Raw genomic sequence first — 22,993 nt, 5'->3', positions numbered from 1 at the left:
ACCAATAAAGTATAAAGCAGGACTGTGGTGTCATAACTAAATGTGTCTAAATCCTTGCAGTAGGGCTGTATTCATTGCATGTCTGTTCTAATGTCACTGCAGTCAACTGTAAAACTGTAATAACTGAAGAATGCAAAAGTAATTGCCTGATAAATGTATTGCAAAACCCACCGTACAGTTTAAGGCTGTCTCCAGGACACTTTCAGTTACATAATGCTCTCTTTTTCTCCTACTCCAGGAACAAAGTATATGGGTGAGGTAGCCCACTTTATGGGCAGATATTGTGTGTATATTTCACAGATACTTAGCAGCTATGCCAATAAAGTGTAAAGCAGGATTGGGGTGTCATAACTAAATGTGTCTAAATGCTTGCAGTAGGGCTGTATTCATTGCCTGTCTGTTCTAAGTCTCTGCAGTCAATTGTTACATTACTTGCAGATATTCCCTGCAGTCACAGCTTTTGGGTTCTACTCCCATGCCTGCCAAGTAAGATATGACAGCTGTCTAGTCTACTTAATGTACACAAACATACCTCTCAACTGCCATGATTTTTCATAATGTAAATACAACTGCCCAGTCTGTCTTGTCCATGATTAGCAGATAAATGATTACCTGGACTGCAATGTATTTTCAAATCCATTTACAGAACACCTTGGTAGTCATGGACGTGCTCATTAAGTGAAACAGTTCCATGTAGTTGTGTACCTGCATTTGTTAGTGCTTGGCCCATACTGACCCATGCTAACAGCTTGAGAGGTATACACGTGCTACATCATCTATAGAAGAATTGTAATAACTGTACTCATGACTGACACTGACCAAGTGTAGAATTATTTATTAGCAGTCTTTTTAGGAATATCATCTGCAACATAACTAATGGTATGCTTTTCTCTCTCTCCCCACTCTTTCACCCCTTATCTTCTTTAATTTATTATTGTTATTATTATGATTTTATATTAATATATTCTGTTAACCTAACCTTATTGTTGGCCTTATGGGTAATTTCATCCTGGCTTGCTGTTAACATACTTACTGTTATGTTATTTAATGTTGTGTTCCCCATAATATACCTTAATATGTATTTAGATTAATCAATATTATGTTCCATTATGTTAATACTAACATTGGTTTGGTTATTACTAACCTTAACCTATTGTTATAACTAATTTACTACAGTGCGTCATGGTGGCCGGTTCCTGGTGATCCACCTGCCTTGCTTCCTCCGGCCATGGCACCAGGGCCCAGCACATCTTGAACCCAGCCTGATGGTGCCCACTATGCTGCCCCTACACTACCTGTGGTGTTGGATAGGTCCACCATTCAGGACGGGGCTTGTCCCCCCTCTGGGAGCAGTGGTGGAGGGGGAGTTGTCACCTGTGAGGAACTGCCGGGTTTGATGTACAGGATCATATAACGTGGGTTTGGACACCACCTGTGCCAGAACCTCCCTCACACATGCCTATGTCCCATCCCCAACATTCCACTCTCACCCTAAAAAAAATATAATGGGCTCCTGTCCCAAAACTAGCTAATTGTCTTTGGTGTTCTTAAAGGCACAGGACAAAAATAAATGTTCAAAGTGGAGATTTGTCTCCTATAATGTAGTTCAATGTTGAAATAAATTCTCCTCACCACTACTAAAGACACCAAGAGTAGAAAAATGAACAAAGAAAAAAGACCTTGGGTATTGTCCACAGCTTCAGGCTTCAGACTGTTAAAACACAATTTATTAATCACTTAAAAAGTGAAGATGACAGGATGTAAACTTCACTAGAATATGGTGAACTGAAAAAAGTTAAGTATCCAAGCAGTTGTCATCCACAGCTTCAAACTTCAGGCTGTTAAAACTCAATTTATTGAAAACTTAAAAAGTGAAGCAGACAAAATGCAAGCTTCACTGAGATGCTGAAATAATTAGCCTAGTAATTAACATCCACAACTTCAGGCTTCAAGTTGTTAAAGCACAGTTAATAGATGCTTCGTAAGCAAAGCTGACAAAAACATATACTCCACTGGAGTGTAAAAAGCTGATGAAATTGTCCAAACGATAAGCGCTTTCGGCAGATGCCTTCTTCAGATCGTATAAAAGAGTGGTTAGCTTTTCCTGTTTATAAAGGAAACACAATCAAGAGCTGGTAGCTAATTGTCTTTGGTGTTCTTAAAGGCACAGGACAAAAATAAATGTTCAAAGTGGAGATTTGTCTCCTATAATGTAGTTCAATGTTAAAAATGCTAGAATCATGTATTAATGTTTGGTAGGTTTCTTCTAGATTTTAGAAAAGGTCTGAGAGGTACTATTGTATTAAGACCTGGGGGTTGATTGGCTCTAAAATTGTTGATTCAAAAAATCTCTCTTCTGTCCTGTTATGGACATCTCCTTCCCTGATGTTTTGGGTGACCACTTCCACTGCTTTGAACAAGAAATTATGCATAGGATGGACCAATACGTGTGCTGTTAAGGCATTATGTGGAACTTTCTGATCAATGTCTCTGACATGTCGTAGAATATGATCCTTTAATCGTTGGTCAGTTTTACCAAGATAGAAAGCTTGGCACTTGCGACAGGTAGCCAAATAGATAATATGGCTAGTAGTACAATCAGCATAAACATCGAAATGAAAGTTACGTCCAGATACTGGGTGGAGAAAAGCATTACTAGTATCTAAATAAGGACAAGCTTTGCATCTGCAACATTTAAAAGTACCTTTGCAGTCTGATAGTGGACCACCTCATTTAAAGCCACTTTTATGCATAATAATCTCTTGACATTCTTTTTATTCTTATAGAGAAACCTGGGTCTCTCTCCAACGATGTTCTTTATTTTATCATCCGCTGTCAGAATCGGCCAAAATTTCCTGATCACTTCACAGACCTGTCGATTGTCTGAACTGGAAGTGAGCATACATCTAAGTTGTTGAGGTGTTGTGTCATTAGACTGTCTTCGTGAAGATTGTTCAGGCCTCTCTGAGTAATAAGGTTGACCTCTTTGCTTTCTATAGGTTTGCACCTGTGAAACTGGTGGAAAATTATTTTCCTGGTAAGCCTTATCCTTGAAATATCTACGTAGATTGGACTGCTCTTCCAAGAATTCCTCCTCATCAGTACATAGTCTTGAGACTCTTAATATTTGGTTGTCAAAGATGTTATCAAAAATATGTCTTGGATACATGCTCTGCCTGTGTAAGAAATGATTTTGCCAGGTCTCTTTCCTATGCACCCCAGTAGAGAGACCTTGAGTTTGATGTAAACGTATCTTGACATCCAAGAAATCTATGACTGAGGATGAGTGTTTCATTTTGAACTCAAGGAAGTCAGTTCTGTTGTTAATGAAGCTGACAAAAAGATCCAATTGGTCAATACCTCCTTTCCATAAACAAAAAACATCATCCACAAATCGCACATAGTAGACAAGTTCATTCTTCCAGATATTTCCATCACTGAAGATTGTTTTAAATTCTCACTCAGCCAAAACCAAGTTTGAATAACTGTTGGCACATGGAGTTCCCATGGTCACACCCCAGGTTTGCAAATAAAAGGTATCTCCATACATAAAGATGTTATTCTCAAGGACTAATTCCAACAGAGAACAAAGAGGTTCCGTTGTTAAATTATGTCTAATCAGAAAATCATGTAAGGCCCTCAGGCTATACTCATGGGGGATCACAGTAAAGAGACTGGTTATATCCATAGTTACAAGTAGAAGGTTATCAAAACCATCCAGAGACTTAACAGTGGAGAACAGGTCTTTCAAGAAGCTGCCTGTATCCTTCAAGACAGTGGTACCATAAGGCAAATCTTTCTTGAGTTCATTTTCAACATACATGGATATGGATCCAGTGATCCATCCTCTCCCAGAGACAATAGATCTTTATGTATCTTAGGTAATCCACCAATGCTGGGAAACATAGGATGAGGGGTTTCAAACATTCATATAAATCTTGACTGATCCTGCTTTCCATCAATAGATCATAGGTGCTCCCTCTGATACGTTCAGTTCTCTGACTTACTTCTTTCTTACTCAATTTGCGATAAGTCATGTTGTCATCCAACATCAGTGAAACTTTATTGCGATACCAGTCTGCATCCATCACTACTATGCAGCCACCTTTATCTGCTGGTTTGATCACCAAGCTATCTGTCCTTCTCAACTGTTGGAGAGCCTCTTTTTCTTTCCTGTTCAAGTTATAGAAACGATTCTTAACTTTATCTGTTGTACCTCTCACCTTGTTTATCTCATCCTCACACAATTTCATAAAAAGTTCTACTTGAGGAGGATTAACTGGAGTAAATAAACTCAATTTCTTATAGGTCTGCTGTTCTTTCATAGAACCTTCTCCAAAAATACATTTCAGGGACACGTTCCTGCAGAACAACCTAACATCCGTCATGAATTCATTCACATCAGAAGAAACATTTGGAATAAAACTCAGTCCCTTATTTAACAGGCTGATAACATCAGGATCCAGTGTGATCTTGGATAAGTTAACTACTAAGTCATTACCCCCAATATTTAGTCCACAAACTTCTTCCGTTTGTGTTCTTGACTCTGCATCCTCTGTGGCCTGTACGAATTCTCCCTCACAAAAACCGGCAACGGACAGTTTACTGGAAGGTGCGTTGTCGCTTCTTTAGGTCTAGTAGCACAATTAATGGTGGTGTTGGATTGTTGCCGATTTTTGTGATGGAGAATTCATACATAAGTTGCTAAATGGGTAGAGTCACAGCCTAAAGCTTAGTAGGTCCTGGGTTCCAGTACATAGCAGTCATACCTTTTTTGTAATGTAAGTGAATGTTTTGCTTAATTTAAAATAAAAAAGTTACATTTCAAAGAGCTGCTTGGTGCTAAGCACTGCTTAAACATGAGAAATGGCTATTACTGCTTGTGCGTTGCTATGTTTTGCTAAAACATGGTTGTGCGTGTTACCACAATGATGACCTGAAGCAAGGGGAACTTTTGGACACCTGGGTCCAAGTGTCCAGGGATGGGCATTCTCCACACATATGTAAGTATTTCTGCCACTACTTTACTAAAATACAAGCTGAATCTGTGCAAAACTGGTATGCACAATGGTGTGATTCTCTTCCAACAGCTGCAGCTGAGAGGGCTCACAACATAGAGTTCCATGTTGGGTGCCTTGCCAAGATGTGCCATGAGTGTGGTAAGTATGGATATTTTAGGATAACTGTAGTGCAATAAACAATAATCAATAAAACCTGTAGTGGAGTAAACAATAACCAATAAGCAATACCAATAACAGTAAGCAATATGGTGTAAAGCAGGATTGTGTAACATAATTGCAGTAGAACTGTGTGCATCTCATGTCTATTGTAATGTTGCTTATGTAAACTGTAAAACTGCACTAACTGTGGAATGCAATGGTAATTGCCTGATAAATGTATTGCACAAACCACGGTATGGTACAAGGCTGTCTCCAGGCCACTTTCAGTCATATAATGCTCTTTTCCTCGTACTCCAGGAGCAAAGTATATGGGTGTGGCATCCCACTTTATGGGCAGATGTCATACATATACTTCACAGATGCTTATCAGCAATGCCAATAAAGTATAAAGTAGGACTGTGGTGTCATAACTAAATGTGTCTAAATCCTTGCAGTAGGGCTGTATTCATTGCATGTCTATTGTAATGTCACTGCAGTCAACTGTAAAACTGCAATAACTGTAGAATGCAAAAGAAATTGCCTGATAAATGTATTGCACAACCCACCATACAGTTTAAGGCTGTCTCCAGACAACTTTCAGTCACATAATGCTCTCTTTTCCTACCAATCCAGGAACAAAGTATATGGGTGAGGTAGCCCACTTTATGGGCAGATATTGTGTGTATATTTTACAGATACTTAGCAGCAATACCAATAAAGTGTAAAGCAGGACTGTGGTGTCATAACTAAATGTGTCTAAATACTTGCAGTAGGGCTGTATTCATTGCCTGTCTGTTCTATGTCTCTGCAGTCAATGGTTACATTACTTGCAGATGTTCCCTGCAGTCACAGCTTTTGGGTTCTACTCCCATGCCTGCCAAGTACAATATGACAGCTGTCTAGTCTACTTAATGTACACAAACATACCTCTCAACTGCCATGATTTTTCGTAATGTAAATACAACTGCCCAGTCTGTCTTGTTCATGATTAGCAGATAAATGATTACCTGGACTGCAATGTATTTTCAAATCCATTTACAGAACACCTTGGTAGTCATGGACGTGCTCATTAAGTGAAACAGTTCCATGTAGTTGTGTACCTGCATTTGTTAGTGCTTGATGCAGATTTATTGCTGAGAGGTTATAAAAGTTATGAGTTTGATAAGATAGTTACTGAACTGAATGGAACAAATGGGTTAGCTGTTATGCCATATTATTCTGAAGACTATTCCACTGTATCAAGGAGAGCTGAGAATGTACCTACTATTAATAAGAATAGATTATGTTTGACTTACTCTTCAGAAGTTAACAAGATTTGTGAGATTGTAAAGAAAAATTTGGTCGGTCTTGCTAATCGATCAATCTATCTGTGAGCATATAGAATCAACTCCAAGCTTTTGCTTTAAAAATGCTAGGAATTTGAAGGAATGTCTCTATTATAAACATGTTAATTCTAATAAACATCTTGAGTCATAGCGTAAGGGCACTTTTGCCTGTCACTCATGTAAGGCCTGTAGTTCCATCTGGACTACATCTTCTATTATACATCTCTTAAGCAAGCAACTTATTAATTTAAATTTTTCTGCTGACTGCTGTACTAGGAACCTGGTACACATGGCTAAATGCAGACAATGTGAATCATACTATATAGGGAAAACTAACAGGATGTTCAAAAAAAGGATTCTGCAGCACCTTAATGATATTCGCAATGAAAAAACTACTAATGCTTTAGCAAACATGTGTCTGAGGTTGGCAAGGGTCATAGTTTCAAGTTTACAATATTGCAAATAATATATAACAGTCTAAGAGAAGAGGATATTGTTAATGATACTGAACTTGCAGAGCTTAAATGGATTGTAAATGTTAAGGCATATGTGGAACCTGGTCTTAACAGTGCTATTGCTTCAAAACCACTACTTAAGAAGAGGGGTTTAGCGTGCTAATTGATTGTTTAATTAACTTTTAATTGTTTTTAACTGTTTTGTATATTATTTAAAGGTTTGTTTTATCTAGTTGTTTTAGGTCTGAAGAAGCGAGCAATCGTGAAACGTTAAACTATTTCTTTATTTCTACTTGTATGATATTAAAAGTATTATATACCCTCAGCATTTGGGCATCTTTATTTGGACAGTTCAACATAACAATTAACACAGTAGCTACTGTAAATGTGAGCTATATGCACATATTACCTTGCTATAGTACAATATGCAGTGGTACTTACATTACCTCCCCTTAACTTTTCACAGGTCTATCAGGTATTGGACAAGACTGTGGTCCTGCTCCTGGTAAGCACGACACTGTTTTGTTACAGATGTAGATTTACAGCAATGTATTCCCTAAACTGTCATGCCAGGCCTGCTGCCTGGACTGCTGTACTGTCTGCATGATTGTAGGTGTGACCACACTGATAGATGTGACAGTATTGTCAGGACATTGCAGACTGTCAGATATGCCAACTGCGCAGAGTCTTCACAAATGTCAACAGTGTACCTCATTGCTGCTGATGAGATTGCTGTCTAAAGAACTTTTATTTACAAGTAACTACAGCTCTTTGTGGGAAAAATAATGTCCTTATGTCTTAGTATATGAGGTTGGGTTTTAAACAGGTCTGTATTAGTGACAACAGTGTATAGACCTTTACATAAATTGCAACATAGTATGGTGGAGCATAATAGTGCAGGTATTAATGTACAGCTTTTCACTTTCTTATCACAGGTGACTGGGGGGGGGGGTTGATCTCTGTCCCCTACACAACCTGATTTCAGTGTCTCTTCTGACTCTGATGATGGTGGCCAGAGTGAGGCACAGGTGGGGAGTTCAGGGGCTGAATCTGTCCCAAAGGTTGACATCCCTCTTCTGCCCTCATTGTCACCACACGCAGTCTGTATGTCTACGCATACTGGACAGCCAGAGGGTGGGGACATTGAACAGGAAAGTGTGACAACTATGGCTCCAATGAGTGCAGACACTGGTCATAGACAGAGATCTGGTGAGGCTCCATACAGTTGATTGATAGTGATGCTTGTAGGAGGCCTGCTGTCCTTCCACCTGTTTCAGGTGTCACATCATGGGTCATTCAGCATGTTTCAGGCCATCATGTAGGCACCGGCATGTTCTGAAAGCAACTCCTGGTGTATGCTCAGGGTTATGGATGCAGCATAAGCTGACATCTGTGACTGCCTCCACTGCATTGTTGATACCCTGGATTGGTTCACTGATGGAGTGGAAACAAAGTGGTCTGAGAAAGATTTCAGAATATCTGTCTTGGAATGCACATTGTCTGTGCTGAAACATCTGGTTGGAGTTCAGCGTCAGACTCGTGGACGTAGGTCAGCAACCCATCTGCTGAGAGTCCTCATGCCCAATCATGCTCCCATAGTGGCAGTACATCCAGTGCTCCAGAGGAGAGTGTGCTGTATACACAAAGGCATGGCAGGTCCTGGACATTCCCGTGGAGGACACTGTCCCAGCAGACAGCAGTCACTGTCAGGTACCAGCACCACTTCTGACCTTGGCCATGGAGGTGCCAGTGCAACTCCTGGCAGAGGTAGTTCCCATGTTTGGGGATGGAGACAGTGAATTGTCAGCTCTACCATGCATGGTTCAAAGCTGTCCAACATTCACACATGTAGGGCTATCACTGAGCTTATCTGGGTTCACGCATACACTCACACACCAATGTCAAATTCAGGTCACCTACAGCCACACATGGCAGATTTCTGTGGTCCATCTTGCTGCTTCCATTCCTGATTCACACACATGCTTTCAACCTATTTGATCAGCCTAGGCCTCCTGCATCTGCACACAACACCCTGTGCAACTGATGATACCTGTGTCACATTCCTGTCATCCTTGTCATCCTTGTCATCAAAGCAGTGAACTGAAGCTATGTGTCTGATGCATAGGGTGGTTACATAAATTAATATGTACTTTTGTAATGCAGTGTTGCTTTGCCATGCCACTTGTACTGGTTACTGACAGATACTGTATGCTGACATTTGTAATGAATAAGCCACATAATTTTGTGTACCTTATGTTGTATGATGTTGTAATGACTGTATACTTACACAATGAAAGGTGTGTTACAGACCTGTTTATGTTTCAGTTTCAGGAGTCTGTAGGGGACATGTATGGATACACATTGGCAATAAACCCATAGATGTCCCAACACAGGATGGAATGTCAGCACAGAATAAATATGTCTTCAGCAAGGTACAGCACTATATCTGCATGGCTCCATAGGATCATATGTGTATAACAGGCTAACAAGGACAATGGCATCATTAAGTCTACTCATGCATCCCTAATCTATGAAAAGGTCTAATACCATTGATAAGTGTCAGCAGGGTTTTGAGAGCTAACACATCTACAAGCTGTGGTGATGGTGATGACCCATCTACAAATTTCCTGTGTCCATTACAGACATTTGTCATACAGCAGTTATGATTGTCTTGTTCTGCATCCCATTGTGTAACTTGTGCATGATGTGTGTTACAGGAGATGTGTGCTTCGCATGCACAGGGAGCCTGTTACATATAGGGTGTGGTGTCTGTGTTACATACCTGTCTCTCCAGCATGTACTATTTATACCACAGTGACAGTGTAGGTATGTAGAACATGTAAGATATGTGTTAGTCCTGCCTTGGATATGTCAGAGGTACATAGTGGGATCTGACAACTCCCTGTATGGCAGCCATACACATCCCTTCCAAAACAAGGACACAGACTACACATGTACAGTCTTGACACAGACTGCATAGGATATGTTATCCAAAATGTGTATTGGTTTACCATGAAAACTGTGTGGCTGCTAAAGTTGTAAGATATGCCTGTATAGTGACAAAGCAAAGGTGCCATTTCAGTCAATGATAGGTGTTATGAGTGCCAAATTCAATATAACATTGACAGTCTGGGATTTACATGCCATACCGTTCTGTATATGTTGTACATAATTGAATGGATCCCCACATCTTACTGACCAGTGAAAGTCAAAGGCTACATTACTCTCTCCATAACTCTATGAGCAATAGCTCAACTGTGTATGGTGTGCAGCTGCTACCATATTTCCCAGGGGTGGATGACTTCCCAAAGGTTAGTATTGTGCAGTCAATGGCATTTACTATTTATCAGTGGCTGACAAGAACTGAATGTGTGTCTCAGGCCATCCTGGATAACTGTTGGTTCTGTGTAGGATATTGTGACTGCCCCTAATATACAATCACCTGCTAATGTAGTCAGTCAGAGGTCACTGATAGTAGCTGTGGCTACAGAGAAGGGAATGGCCAGAAGGGGTACTCCATTAATGATATCTAGGGAAATCCACTGGTGTCTGGCATCATTGTAGCATAGATCTCCCAATACTATCTTCACAGATTATGACTATCAGACACTTGGCTATCCACCAGCTGAAATACCACTCTGTAAATAGCCTGCACAGTTATCAGTAAGGCCTGCTGGCCTAATATTGTCAAGCACCTTGTCAGGCCATGGTAGGTAACGTGTGTCATATTCCCCTCATCCATTGCATAGTATAACATTCAGTAAGGTCCACTGGTTAGGATAGGTAGGCATGATGTGTGTTCTAGTGTCAGCAGGTGTATGACATTGATACTGCTTGTATCCATGCTAGCTCTATTCATGGCATTTCATATCATATGACTGAGAGATCTGAGACACTGCTTGGCACTGCATGCTAGTTGTCCTTTGTGCAACTAAGTATTACAGTTGCTTCCATCATGTTCCAAGAAGAGAATCATCCAAGGTGTCAGTACAAAGCACAGACAAACATGTTTGGGAAGTGTAATATGTATACCCTGTGAAGGTAAGGTGGGGTTTTACACAGGTATTCTGCAGATGGACACTACCCAAGCGGTGTGTACTGGATAGGCACAATTACTTTCTGAAGACTTTGAAAGCAGGGGAGTCCACAGAATTGCTTGTGCCTGGCAACTATAAATGCTGGTCTCACCAAAACCGCTATCACATAGGATACCATGCTCCGATACTTTGTCTGTCATCACACGCAAAATGTTACTACAAAACTCACAATGAGAAGCAGGACACAGCCTGTTTGTTCATCCACATAGTTGTCCCACATCATGAAAGGCTCTGTAGGCTTCACATACCCTTCTCCCGGTAGATGCCTTGATTAGCAATCTGGGCACTCAGTTGCCTTTTGCATGTATTATGCCTTCTGTTCCAGGGTTGAAGGTATGTCACTAGGGAACTGACAAGATGGTGATTAGGAGCACTGCTGCAGCATCACAATATATTGTGCAATGCCCAGTGACATAGATACCACGGCTTGCAGAAACAAGCAGCACAGCAGTGGTAATCCATTGTAGGTGACAATTTCACAGCAGGTCATGCATCCTCTGCTTCAACAGATTAATGGTAGATATCTGCATGACATGGCTGTAAGGCCTACTGCAGTGGACTGGCCATCTTTGACCAATGTGTGTCCACCTGCCACATGGCCTAGGCATGTCATACTGTACAGTTATGTACCCAAAACATGTATGTGTTCCCGCATGTCACACAACAACCAGTGTGCTGTTTGTTGGCATCATACATTTGTGGATCTAACCTAATGTCAACAAAGCTGAACAAGTCCTCTATGCATGCACGGGCATCCACATCTTCACTGCAAGGAGTGCCTACAAACACTGTATGTCAGGCTGTCAACCCCAAGGGTGTGGCAGCATGACCCTAACTTTGCAGGACCTGCTGATGAGATGTGGAAAGTGTCCCCACCCCTCTACTCCTATGATACACAAACACAATGTGTGACAGATGTCACTGCATTTCAACCCTTGCTTCCACGATGTCTCCATCAGCAGTCATTACTTAAGGCAATGAGCATTTTGCCAACATGCTCAGCTCACATCTTGCACCGCCTACACCCACATCACACATACCTGCATGTGTGCTGTACCTTATCAGACACATTTTAAACAACAGACACCTCAGAAAATCCTGCCTCTTCTGAGCACAGTACACATAATACTGCATGCATTGGTCAAACACCTGAGAGAAAACACAAAATCACACCTTTTATTCATAGGTGGTGACATCATGAGACACACAGACTGTGTTAACAGGCTACATATGGAAAAGATCACAGTTAGCTGTCTGTGGGTTGACACAATACGTCATACCACACATTGCAGCAAATCAAGGAATATCAGTTAATATAATATTGACATCATAGTTCCTGTAGGTGTGTACAACTAGGGACATAAGTCATCAGACTGTATGCAGACACATGACTGAGCTTAGACAGTCTATGTTTCTCGTGGGTATGTGCATAGCTTTCAGCTGCAGTTAACCCTCACCTAGGATGATGGCTCCATACACATGAAAGTTGATGGAAGTCAATGATTACCTCAGCGTATTATGTCATTGTAAGGGGATCTACTTCATGTCTGCCTGGGATGCCTTGCTCAACAGACATCAATAATTCACCAGCGATGGCCTTCATCTCTCACCCCTGAGATTTGGAGTACTGGCCAAGGCTGCTGACACCCCCACAATGCATCTTATATGCACTGTCTGGAGGGAAAACTTTGCAATGAGGACACTGTCTTCATACAACATTATGGTTATTCTCCTACACGCTGGGAATGACAACACTAAACCCTACTCTGTGGAACGTGTCCCCATCTTGGAATATGCAGACATGTGTGCGGTCAAGGATATTTTGTTCAAGACTGAGGACCGCACTACAGTCATACCAGACTGCACGTCCTTCCACATGTTTAGACCTCAAAATGACAGTGTGCAAGGTAATGCAGGTGGTGAATACATACTCATTAAGGATAGCTGCATATCCAGATTTTTTGAAACACTGTGATTTCCTGGAAACACTGTAGGTGCCCTTCACTACTGGAAGGGCACAAAATCAAGCAATTGCCAGCTACAGGAGCAGGTCCATGAATCCAGATACCCATTGTGCTTATTTGGATGTACATGAGTCTATCAAGATATATTATTACACCATGGCTTGGGATGTCATTAAGTGACCACCGACTGTGTTGCTTAGTCATGTTGAAGCTTACTTGCCCAAAGATTAGTCCACATCCTTAACTACAATGCCCTGGAGCAGTGCCATGACATCCCCATAAGGGGAGACAATGTATTGCATCATGTGTTTACCAATATAGATGACCACTGCAGCCCCTCACTGTGACATCCTCCCTGGTGGGATCAGACCACAGATCAGTCTCATTAAAACTACCAGAACTAACCCCCCTGCAAACAATATAGAAATATATTTCAACAAAGCAATGTATTGCCTCCTGTGGGATGGTTTATATAGCTTGACTGCACCTCCCCCTCAGATGGGACAGGCAAGTATTCCGAGCTATACACGCATGCATTACTCAAGTGGCAGTACAACTGCATGGACTCAGCTGTACCTGACAGGAGGAACACAGGCTCCTCATGGCACAGCAAACCTGCCTGGTGAAAAACTGCCATTAGCAGGCTGTACAATAAGAGGTGGACATTGCTGTGTAACAGTTGGGGTGAGGGTGTCCCACTAAAATGGAGGCACAATCTCCTTAGCTTCAACAAGCACATAGTGTTGTTGTGATGTTGTGTTGACACAGTAAGTGACAAAATTAGCCACCCACACAAAGCAGAACCACAAAACACAATGTAGTTACACATGTAACCTCAGAGGACAGGCCCAGATTGTTGATGAACTTGTACGTAATAATAATACATATAATGGGTCTGTACTCATAGCTAACCTGTAGTCCCACAGGTTCTGCATCAACTTCACTCCCCTGTCCCCACCACATATGCCACATGAGATTCCTACAACCTGTCCCACACCTTCCATATCTACAGAGCAGGTCATAACTGGCCTCTATATGGGGCATACACAGCATCCATTGGACATGCTAACATTCCAGGCTGCATCCTACATGGGATCTGACAAGAATTACTAACACCATTGGGAATACTTTGCAATCATATTGAAACTACTGGCTGCACCCCAGCTGACTGGACAACAGCAACTGTTATACCCTTGTACAGTGGTGATGCCTCCACTGACCACCAGAACTCTAGACCTCTTTGCCTGAGTATCCATATCTGTATGTCCATAGGGCAAATCATCATGGAGCTGATCAGCATACATATGCGATCTTCACATAGTTGAATGTTCACAATTTGGATGTCTGACAGCAAAATCATGACTGTTAAATGTGGTGGACATGTCTGCGGCAGTCACCACGGACCTGGGTGAGGGGACATCAGGGCATACAAACCCCTGGACTTAGCCAAGCTGTCTTACTCTATCCCCCACTCAGACATCATATACCAAAGCAGCCACTTAGGCATCCACTGCAATATCAATGTAGATGTCACTAAGTGGCCCATTGATGGCACACATACTCAACATAGGGACAGCCACATTCAGTAGCTGATCTGTAAGCAGCAGTGTTCAACAGGGCTCAGTCCTGTGCCCTGTACTGCTTGGAATCCATTTAACCATGATACAAATGAATACTGAATGTCTGTGGCTAACAATGTTGGCTGATGCCTGCAAACTGTGAGTATACATAGAGTCTGTGATTTATGTAAATATCTTAAAAGAGGGTAATGATGACCAAATGTCTGTTGACATACTAAATGGCCATAAACTCCATGCAAATAGATATCTAGCATCATTTCCATTACTAACACCTATGTACCTGGTAATTAGCACATCAGTCGCAACATGTGATGCACATATTCAGGGGTGATACAAGTGGGCACACAGGCCTGTCCACACACAGTTACACCTAATGTGGCTGAGAACATCATGTCTCCCCAGTGTTATAACAGGAATCATATATCATAACTGAGGGCACAGTCACCTGTAATTGACATACTCATAACCTTTATGTACTATTCCCTCATCATGCCAATATCTGAGTGCAATTGCCATTTGATAATGTACCTTTCCAAGCACTACAACAGTATGGTCCCTCACAAAGGAACTTTACGTGTTCAGTAGCTGTTCAATGGGGATCATCTGAAATCAGTGTCCTAGCAGTCTGTGGCATATAGACTACTCAGAGGTGATCTCTACCTTTTATATGGGCCAAATTGTGCCCTGCTTGATTGTAAATGCTGTATATCTGCAGGTGGCATGGTACATGGATTAATCACTCTAAGGACATTAACCTAAACTGTGACGTTAGTAATACATGCTAGTGGGAGAAATCTGTCTAACAGACTTTAACACACCTTTGAAACAGGACCCTGCCTAATGGGCAAACACAGCATCTCAGTGCACTTCATCACATGCCATCTATATAATTCGCTGGGTGACCATCATTTCACCACAGAGATTCTGCCTGTGTCCCTCTTAGACTTGGAAATATGTGCTGATCATGGAAACAAGAGTATAAAGTTGTTTAGGATTGTGGGGGTTGTATGGCCATTATGCTAGGAAAGTTCAAACATCCTATGGTTCCATAAGCTGATGTAAAATGTTCTAACAGCCGCACACACCAACCTGGCTACGTTGAGGATAACACCACTTCCAATTACTGCTTACAGGACTTAGCATGGCACACACATAGTACAGGTTGGCTGCATGTAGATTAGAACACTTACCTATCTAATGGTGCATACTACAGATCACAGTACATAATGCACACAACACACCTCATGTCTACTATTACTATCACTTTAGGACATATCATGCTTGAAGACAATATTCGGCCTAGTTGTGGTCAGGCGTTTGGAGGCCTACATCACCTTCTACAAATAAATACTGCAAAACCCTACCTCTTTCTATGTTACTGAGGTGATTATATATACATTGTATGGACATACACATCCCAAGGGGGCTGGAGTGAGATTAGAACCTCTACCTATATAGTGTTGCACACTACAGATCACAGCGCTTAACACATGCACCACAGCTTAAGTCTAAAGTCAATGTCAGCTGTAGTTTTAAGGTAGATGACATCATTAGGCCTTGTAGAATAAGGCAGTTTGGAAGCCAGCAGCAACGTACATGGTCAACAACTGCATAACCATTGCAGTTTGATAGTCAATGAGGGATTCTCAATTGTTTTCAGGGGAGTACATGTGCACACACAAACCAAGTGGTCTGGAGTGAGATCAGAACCCCTACCTATCTAGTCTTACACATTATAGATCACAGTACTTACCGCATGCACCATGGCTGAAGGCTGTTTTTCATGGGATTGCCCGCAAACTACTTGTGGATTACACAAACTATGCTTGTGTTGAACAGCATCTGTGGCCTGCAGAGTGATATTGCTCCATACAGTTATCTGTGTCTAGTATCCCAGCAGTCAGATAACTTTTATTTTCCTAGCTATGTAACTACAGTTATCAGTATGGCCATACGTGGCTGTTTGCACTTGGACTGGCAAGCTTGTGGGCAGGAACAATGTGCCCTGTCCATGAATGTGGAGACAGCATTATACAATACAGAATGTAAAACAAATACACAACTGGAAAAAACTTGTAAAAAACAAAAAAGAGAGGCAGAATCAGCAAGTCCAACAAACAAACTGTTTAATGGTTAGCGCTTTCGTCTGCCATTAAGCACACTTCACCAGACAAAGAAAATAGGAAATTACATATTTTAAATAGTAAAAAATACATGACATCTCTTCCCATCTCAATTAAAAAGACATAACACTTTTAAATATATGTATAAAAATATATATCTGAAAAAAGTTTAAGTATTTATATGCATGTGAAGCTATGTAAACCTATAGTTAAAAATCATCTTTCTAAAGATTTAAGTTTTAAAAGACATTTCACATTACAGTTGTCATTTAATCCTGGGTAGCTGAAAGTATTCAAAACCAGCTTCCAGTTAAGTTTCTTTTCTCCACAAACCAAGAACCAGTACAAACTTCAAAGATGAAACCAAATCCAGGAAAATTCACAGCCTTGCACCAGTTTTTCACTTTATGTAGCGGTTTAGTCAGTGTATAACAAATGACTTCTTCAGAATAAATCCATTCTAAAAAATGTTTAAATAATGCTTAAAATCAAGTCATGTGGTTAAAATATCCAATCAATACCCAGCATCAATTAATCTACTCACAAGTAATGACTCACAAATACAAAACACTATGTTGTCTTTCCCAAAGTAGGTATAAAATGTTCTGTACAGTAAGCATACTATAATATATATTACATAAAGTAAAAAACATACATAAATATATCATTCATAAAACTTGTTCTGAAATAACATAAGAACACAGTTTTAATTAATTAATTAATTAATTACTTAATAAGATCTTGAATGAGAAGATTCAGTCTGTGTTTATGGCAATTGTCCCTGGCCATTTCTAGAAGATGGGAGAATGATTGTTGCCTGGGCCAGAAAGGAGTCATCACAATAATCTTGGGGGATTCCTTCTGAATGTTCAGAAGCACCCTTGATGTTACTGGAAAGAGTGGAAAAGCATAACAGGAGCATTCTTGTCCAAAGAAAAGAAAAGGCATTTGTCTTCCAGGCCTTCCTCCAGGGAGTCCTGGAAAATAATTTTGCCAGCTGATTGTTCAGACAGGAGGCAAAGAGATCTGTTTAAGGAACTCTCCACAGATGGATCAAATCATGGAAGACCCCCCCCCATCTGCTTTCTATTTGTGTCCTGGTCCTGCCCAGCTTGTTGGCCACACAAGTTTGCTCTGATGGAATGTAGGATGTTTGTAGAGTGAGATTTTGATGTGAAGCTATATCCCAAGCTAACATAGCTAGAGGGTATGACCTTGTTCCCCCTTGTTTGTTGATGTACCACATGACTGTGGTATTGTCTGTAACCACTTGAAGAGGTCCCATGGACCAAAGATAGTTCAGAGAGTTGAGTGGTTGATCTCCTTGATATTTATGTCCTTGAATCTGTCCTTGGTGTCCCACACTCACTGCAGTTTTATCCCACCTGAAACTGCTCCCCAAGCAAAGTCCAATGTGACTGCTTTGGAGCAGGGAGGAAGAAGGGGAGACCTGGATTTAAGGATATCTGTTGTCTCCAACAAAATATTTCTCTTCTGACAAACTTCAGTATGGGGATCTGAAAAGATCGACGGTGTTGATGCTGAGACCAAAGAGATTTGACATACCACTGTATCTTTTGCAAGTGAAGTGTTGCCAGGGGTATCATGAGAATCATAGATACCATGAGACCCAAAATCCTAAAGGTATTCCCTTGCAGTGACCAACATCTGAGTGAAAACTCTTAGAAAAAGATCTTAATAAAGATCTGGGGGGGGGTCCTGTGGTAGAAAGCTCTTTGAACTGAAGTGTTAATTGACATCCAATTAACACAATCCTATGTGAAGGAGTCAATAAAGTATTGCCATTGTTCTCTTGGAATTCCAACTTATATAAGAATCTATCACCCAAAAGAGAAAGTCCTGACATTTTGAAAAAAGACTATAAAGATAAACAAGTCATCTAAATATGGATACACTGTAGCCTGCAATGAGCTATAATTGGAGCTAAATACTTTGTGAATATTCTTGGTACAGTGGATAGTCCAAAGAAAACTGATAATGTGATCCAGACACACAAAACCTTAAGAAATGCCTGAAGTCTGGATGAATATTGATGTGATGGTAAGCATCTTTTAAGTCTAGTGTTACCAGGAAGCTTGAAAGTGGAAGAAGAGGTAAAAGGTTGTAAAGTGACATAATTTTGAATTTGGCCATTATCACAAACAGGTTAAGGAAAGAAGGATCGAGAAGTGGTCTCCAAGAATTTTTTTTGCACTAGGAACATCCCCTCCTGGGAAGGAGGAACTGTTTCAATCACTTCCTGGGTCAGTATGTGATAAAGAACAAGTGGAAACAAATGTGTCTGATCGGCAACGTGATAAATGACTCCCTGGAGAGGTCTGGAGAGGAGGAATTTCCTAACACAGCCATCTGTGACCCTGATGAATGATTTTTTAGAGCCCCATTTGTCTGAAGCAGTCTTTTGATAAATAGAAAAATGGAGATTCAGACTTTCTGGAACAGAAAAGGGACCAAGGTGGGAGGAGGTGATAAGGACTCTTGAATAGTCATTCAGAGTTGTTGGACTGTCAATGGTTCTCGAGGTATGATATTACTTTTTGGATCTCCAATACCACTTCTTCTTTAATGCATGTTTACCTGAATTCTGTTGAGATTGTTTATTCTGTTTTTGCCAAAACTGGATGATTAGAAAGAAACTCCTGTGGACAATTTGAAAAGAAGGGCTGAAAAGTCTTAGAGGTTTCCTGGATCAGCTTGCCCCTTTCTTTTAGGTAGCTCAGTTCAAGCAACTTGACAGTTTGAGTATGTAGAAGGTGCTCCAAAGCTTTCAAAGCTGGCCAGCTTTATATCCTTGGCTGGATATAACCCATATAGCTTTGGCTACTGTAGCAGTAATCAATATGAAGAACATCCTTGACGCCCACAGAATGGTTCTTCATCCAAAGTATTCCTGAGAAGATGACTGTGCTCCAGCTGATGCTGTTGTCTTTGGCTGAGATGGGTTTAATGTGCTGGCCTGCCATGCTTTTATAACCTTAGTTTCAAGTATGGTGAGACATCATGTGGTATAAAACTCTGTTGTAACAGGCTGGTTATGTCTTTGATGATCTGTCAATGATCACATTTATTATTAGCTCATCAGTTTCATTTTTTGATTCATGTCTTTTTGTCTTTATTAGAGGAGGACTCAGTGATGTTTACTGCCATGAAATTTACTCTAGACTCTGACTACTCTAGACCCTGACTATCTTTTTGGCTACTGACTTGTGTCAAAACATTTATTTTTATTATGTTTTTAGTAAAACAATGATAAATATGCAACTTGATTTTTATCTTAATAAAGAAAATGTGTGGCACATCTCAGTCTGGATTACAGACCTAATTTCTAAAAGAGACAGCTCCCATGAAAGTATTTATTCTTAAACTGTCAGTTGAATAAAGATTTCACATTTGTGGAGGCTGGACTAGTAAAAGGAAGAAAGTGCAATCTGCTCAATTTAATTTCATAGCCTATTATGTTCTTAATTCTAGAAGCCAGGATGAGAAAGGATGTTAATGTACTCATACAGTTAATGAACTACCTAAATGGGGGTATCTACAAATACATAAAACCTTTGTTTATGCTTTTTAGTAGTGACTGGGTATATTTAAGTACTATTAAAAAACATAAGCATGTGACTCCACTGGAGGAAGAAAAGGAGGAGGAGCAAAAGGTCTTCTCTACCTTACCTTAGTTTGTTGAATATATTTTAGTCAGACCTCATTGCTAAATAAAAGAATGTCTCTGTTTTGAACACCGTTCATCCTTCAGTACTATTAGGTCAGTCTAGGAACGTATAATTCTATCAAAATAAAATGCTATCAATAAGTTGAAAAGGATTTCTGAGCATTTATTTTTTGAAAAATAAACTGTAGTAAGATCATTACTATGGATAAAAATAGTAGCTACATTGTAACATTTTCCAATCATAAACCAATATATGCAAGGATTGTGATATATATTCCTTTTAATAAGGCTGTAACTTATAAAGTTTGCTATCATTATGCAATCAGTGCTGAGTAAAATTATTGGTGAGGTACCTGATACTAGTTCTAGTTTCGCTGAGTCTCGGAAGAAAAATTAATTTGGAAATATTTCTGAAGAGCAGAATTTCAATTAAGCAACAGTGAAATAATTCAAACCTAATAGAAATGAGTATTGCAAGTTTTATACAATTACAAAAAACTGCTTTCATTTTTCTTACTGCAGTATAAAACATATCTATGTTGAGAAATGGTTCTGGTGGTGGTACAGTAGGTAAAATAATCTCCTTCAGGATAACATTAGGCTTGGTGTGGATTTTGTTACTATGTGAAATATTTGTTTTTCATTTAATCTATTTCATGACTGGCTCATCACATACATGAGAATTAAAGTAATAATATGCACTTAATTATGTCAAGAAAGTTTTCTTTTATCTGATTATCTTTCAATAGATGTTAAAGATGTTACGTTAATGACATTATCATACCAAATGCTGCAAATTTATAGGTAATCTGATTCTACAAAAACAACTTTGAAACCAAACTGTACATATATAATATAGATCATTGTTTTGGAAAAAAAAACAACTCCAGTAAAATTCTCTAAAGAGGTAGTTAAAAAGAGAGGCTGAAATCCTATGTCTGTAATCCCTAAAATGCTGAATATATTATGAATTGAATTCAGCAACCTGGCTAAAAAAGGAAGCATACAGACTTTTCTTAAATAAATAAATACATAAAGAGTGTGGAACTGCTCTTAAGAAAATTTTATTCATTTATCATTTGTTGACTTAGTTAGTCCCACTGGGCTAGTAGCCTCATTTCAGTGGAGACACAGGTAGTATTTATACTACCAGGGGATATTTGACCAGGGCATCGGGAAACTTTCCCTGCTGTTGCTATGAGATCTTTTACTTACACCTGAGCCACTACTAAATTAGGCAGATCAGACCTTAGTATAACATGTCAGCCAAAGGATAACACAGTCCAGAGTGTAGCACCATGGTGTGGCACCAGAGAAGTACTGCCAGTCCAGCTATCTGGAATGTTGTAAATAATTATATGTCACTTGAAATATTAATATGATATATGTAGAAATGTGATAGTGTCAGCCCAGCTATCTGGAAATTTGTAAATAATCATGTGTCATTTGTGAATAGTAATATGATTCATATGCTTGTCCTACAAATGTAAGAGTACTGTATGTTATGTACTGAACTTCAAGAATGTAACCACAGTGTACCCTAATGGAAAAGTACAGAAATGTATATAAACTATATACCTGTGCAAATGTATGTTTTAATAGTAGAAGCTGGAAGACACAGAGTTAACTTACAAAACTTCAAAAAAATAAGTTGAAATTAAAAGTGCTTTACAAAGTGCTATAACAAGTAGTTTCAGTGCAGCAAGCAGACACAGTGTCTAGAGCTAGAAGTTTATTTCTATTGTTTTGGAGAGAAGTAATTACTAGGTCTAAAATCTAAAAGTATGTAATTGTTTTACGACTTCCATTTCTGAACAAACATCTGAGTGATATGTATTTTTCACAGAGAAATGTAAAATTTAATTAGGTTTATGTTAGCCTGGGAACCGAAGGCAAGTGACAAAGAGTGATGTCATCCGAGCTAACCCAGCAGTAATGTAGGTTATTAATTGAAGAACTGTCTCAGAGAAAGTGTGTGCATTTTGTATCTTGCCCTGGATCTAGAAACATCCATTCAGCACTTCTCATATGTGTTTGCCTTGCTCTGTAAGTAAGTTATTTAGGGCATAGTATCTTTTAGATATAGATAGGAATATAGTAAAGATTAGTTTAGATGTTTTCTGTATTTATTTGAGACTGTCCTACAATGTTGTTTTAAAATATTTCTTGTGATTCTGAACTCTGTCTTTACTGTGTTGTTTGAGTATTGTCTTGTTCTTTCATTATTTATTATTAAATATCAAAGTCCAGCTAATAAAAACTCTTTTACTACTGCAGTGCAAGTAAGCGCTTTTGTGTCTTCTCAATGCTTCATCAGACTTCAAAACAGTTACATTTCAAAAACACTTATAAAGCACCCAATCAACATAATAACATCATCACATGTTTAGATCACTTGCATACATCATAGAATATATCTCTATCATAATAAACATAATGTGCCTTCCTAAAATATAAAAACAAACATAACATTTCAACAAACATATATATATATATATATATATATATATATATATATATATATATATGTTGTATATATATATATATATATATATATGTGTTGTGTATGTATATATATATATATATATATATATATATATAT

The sequence above is a fragment of the Protopterus annectens genome, chromosome 6.part0 (genome assembly GCF_019279795.1).
Source record: "Protopterus annectens isolate FY-2018-M chromosome 6.part0, PAN1.0, whole genome shotgun sequence".
Classification (NCBI taxonomy): domain Eukaryota; kingdom Metazoa; phylum Chordata; order Ceratodontiformes; family Protopteridae; genus Protopterus; species Protopterus annectens.
The sequence above is the reverse complement of the archived record's forward strand: the minus strand, read 5'-3'. Positions refer to the sequence as shown.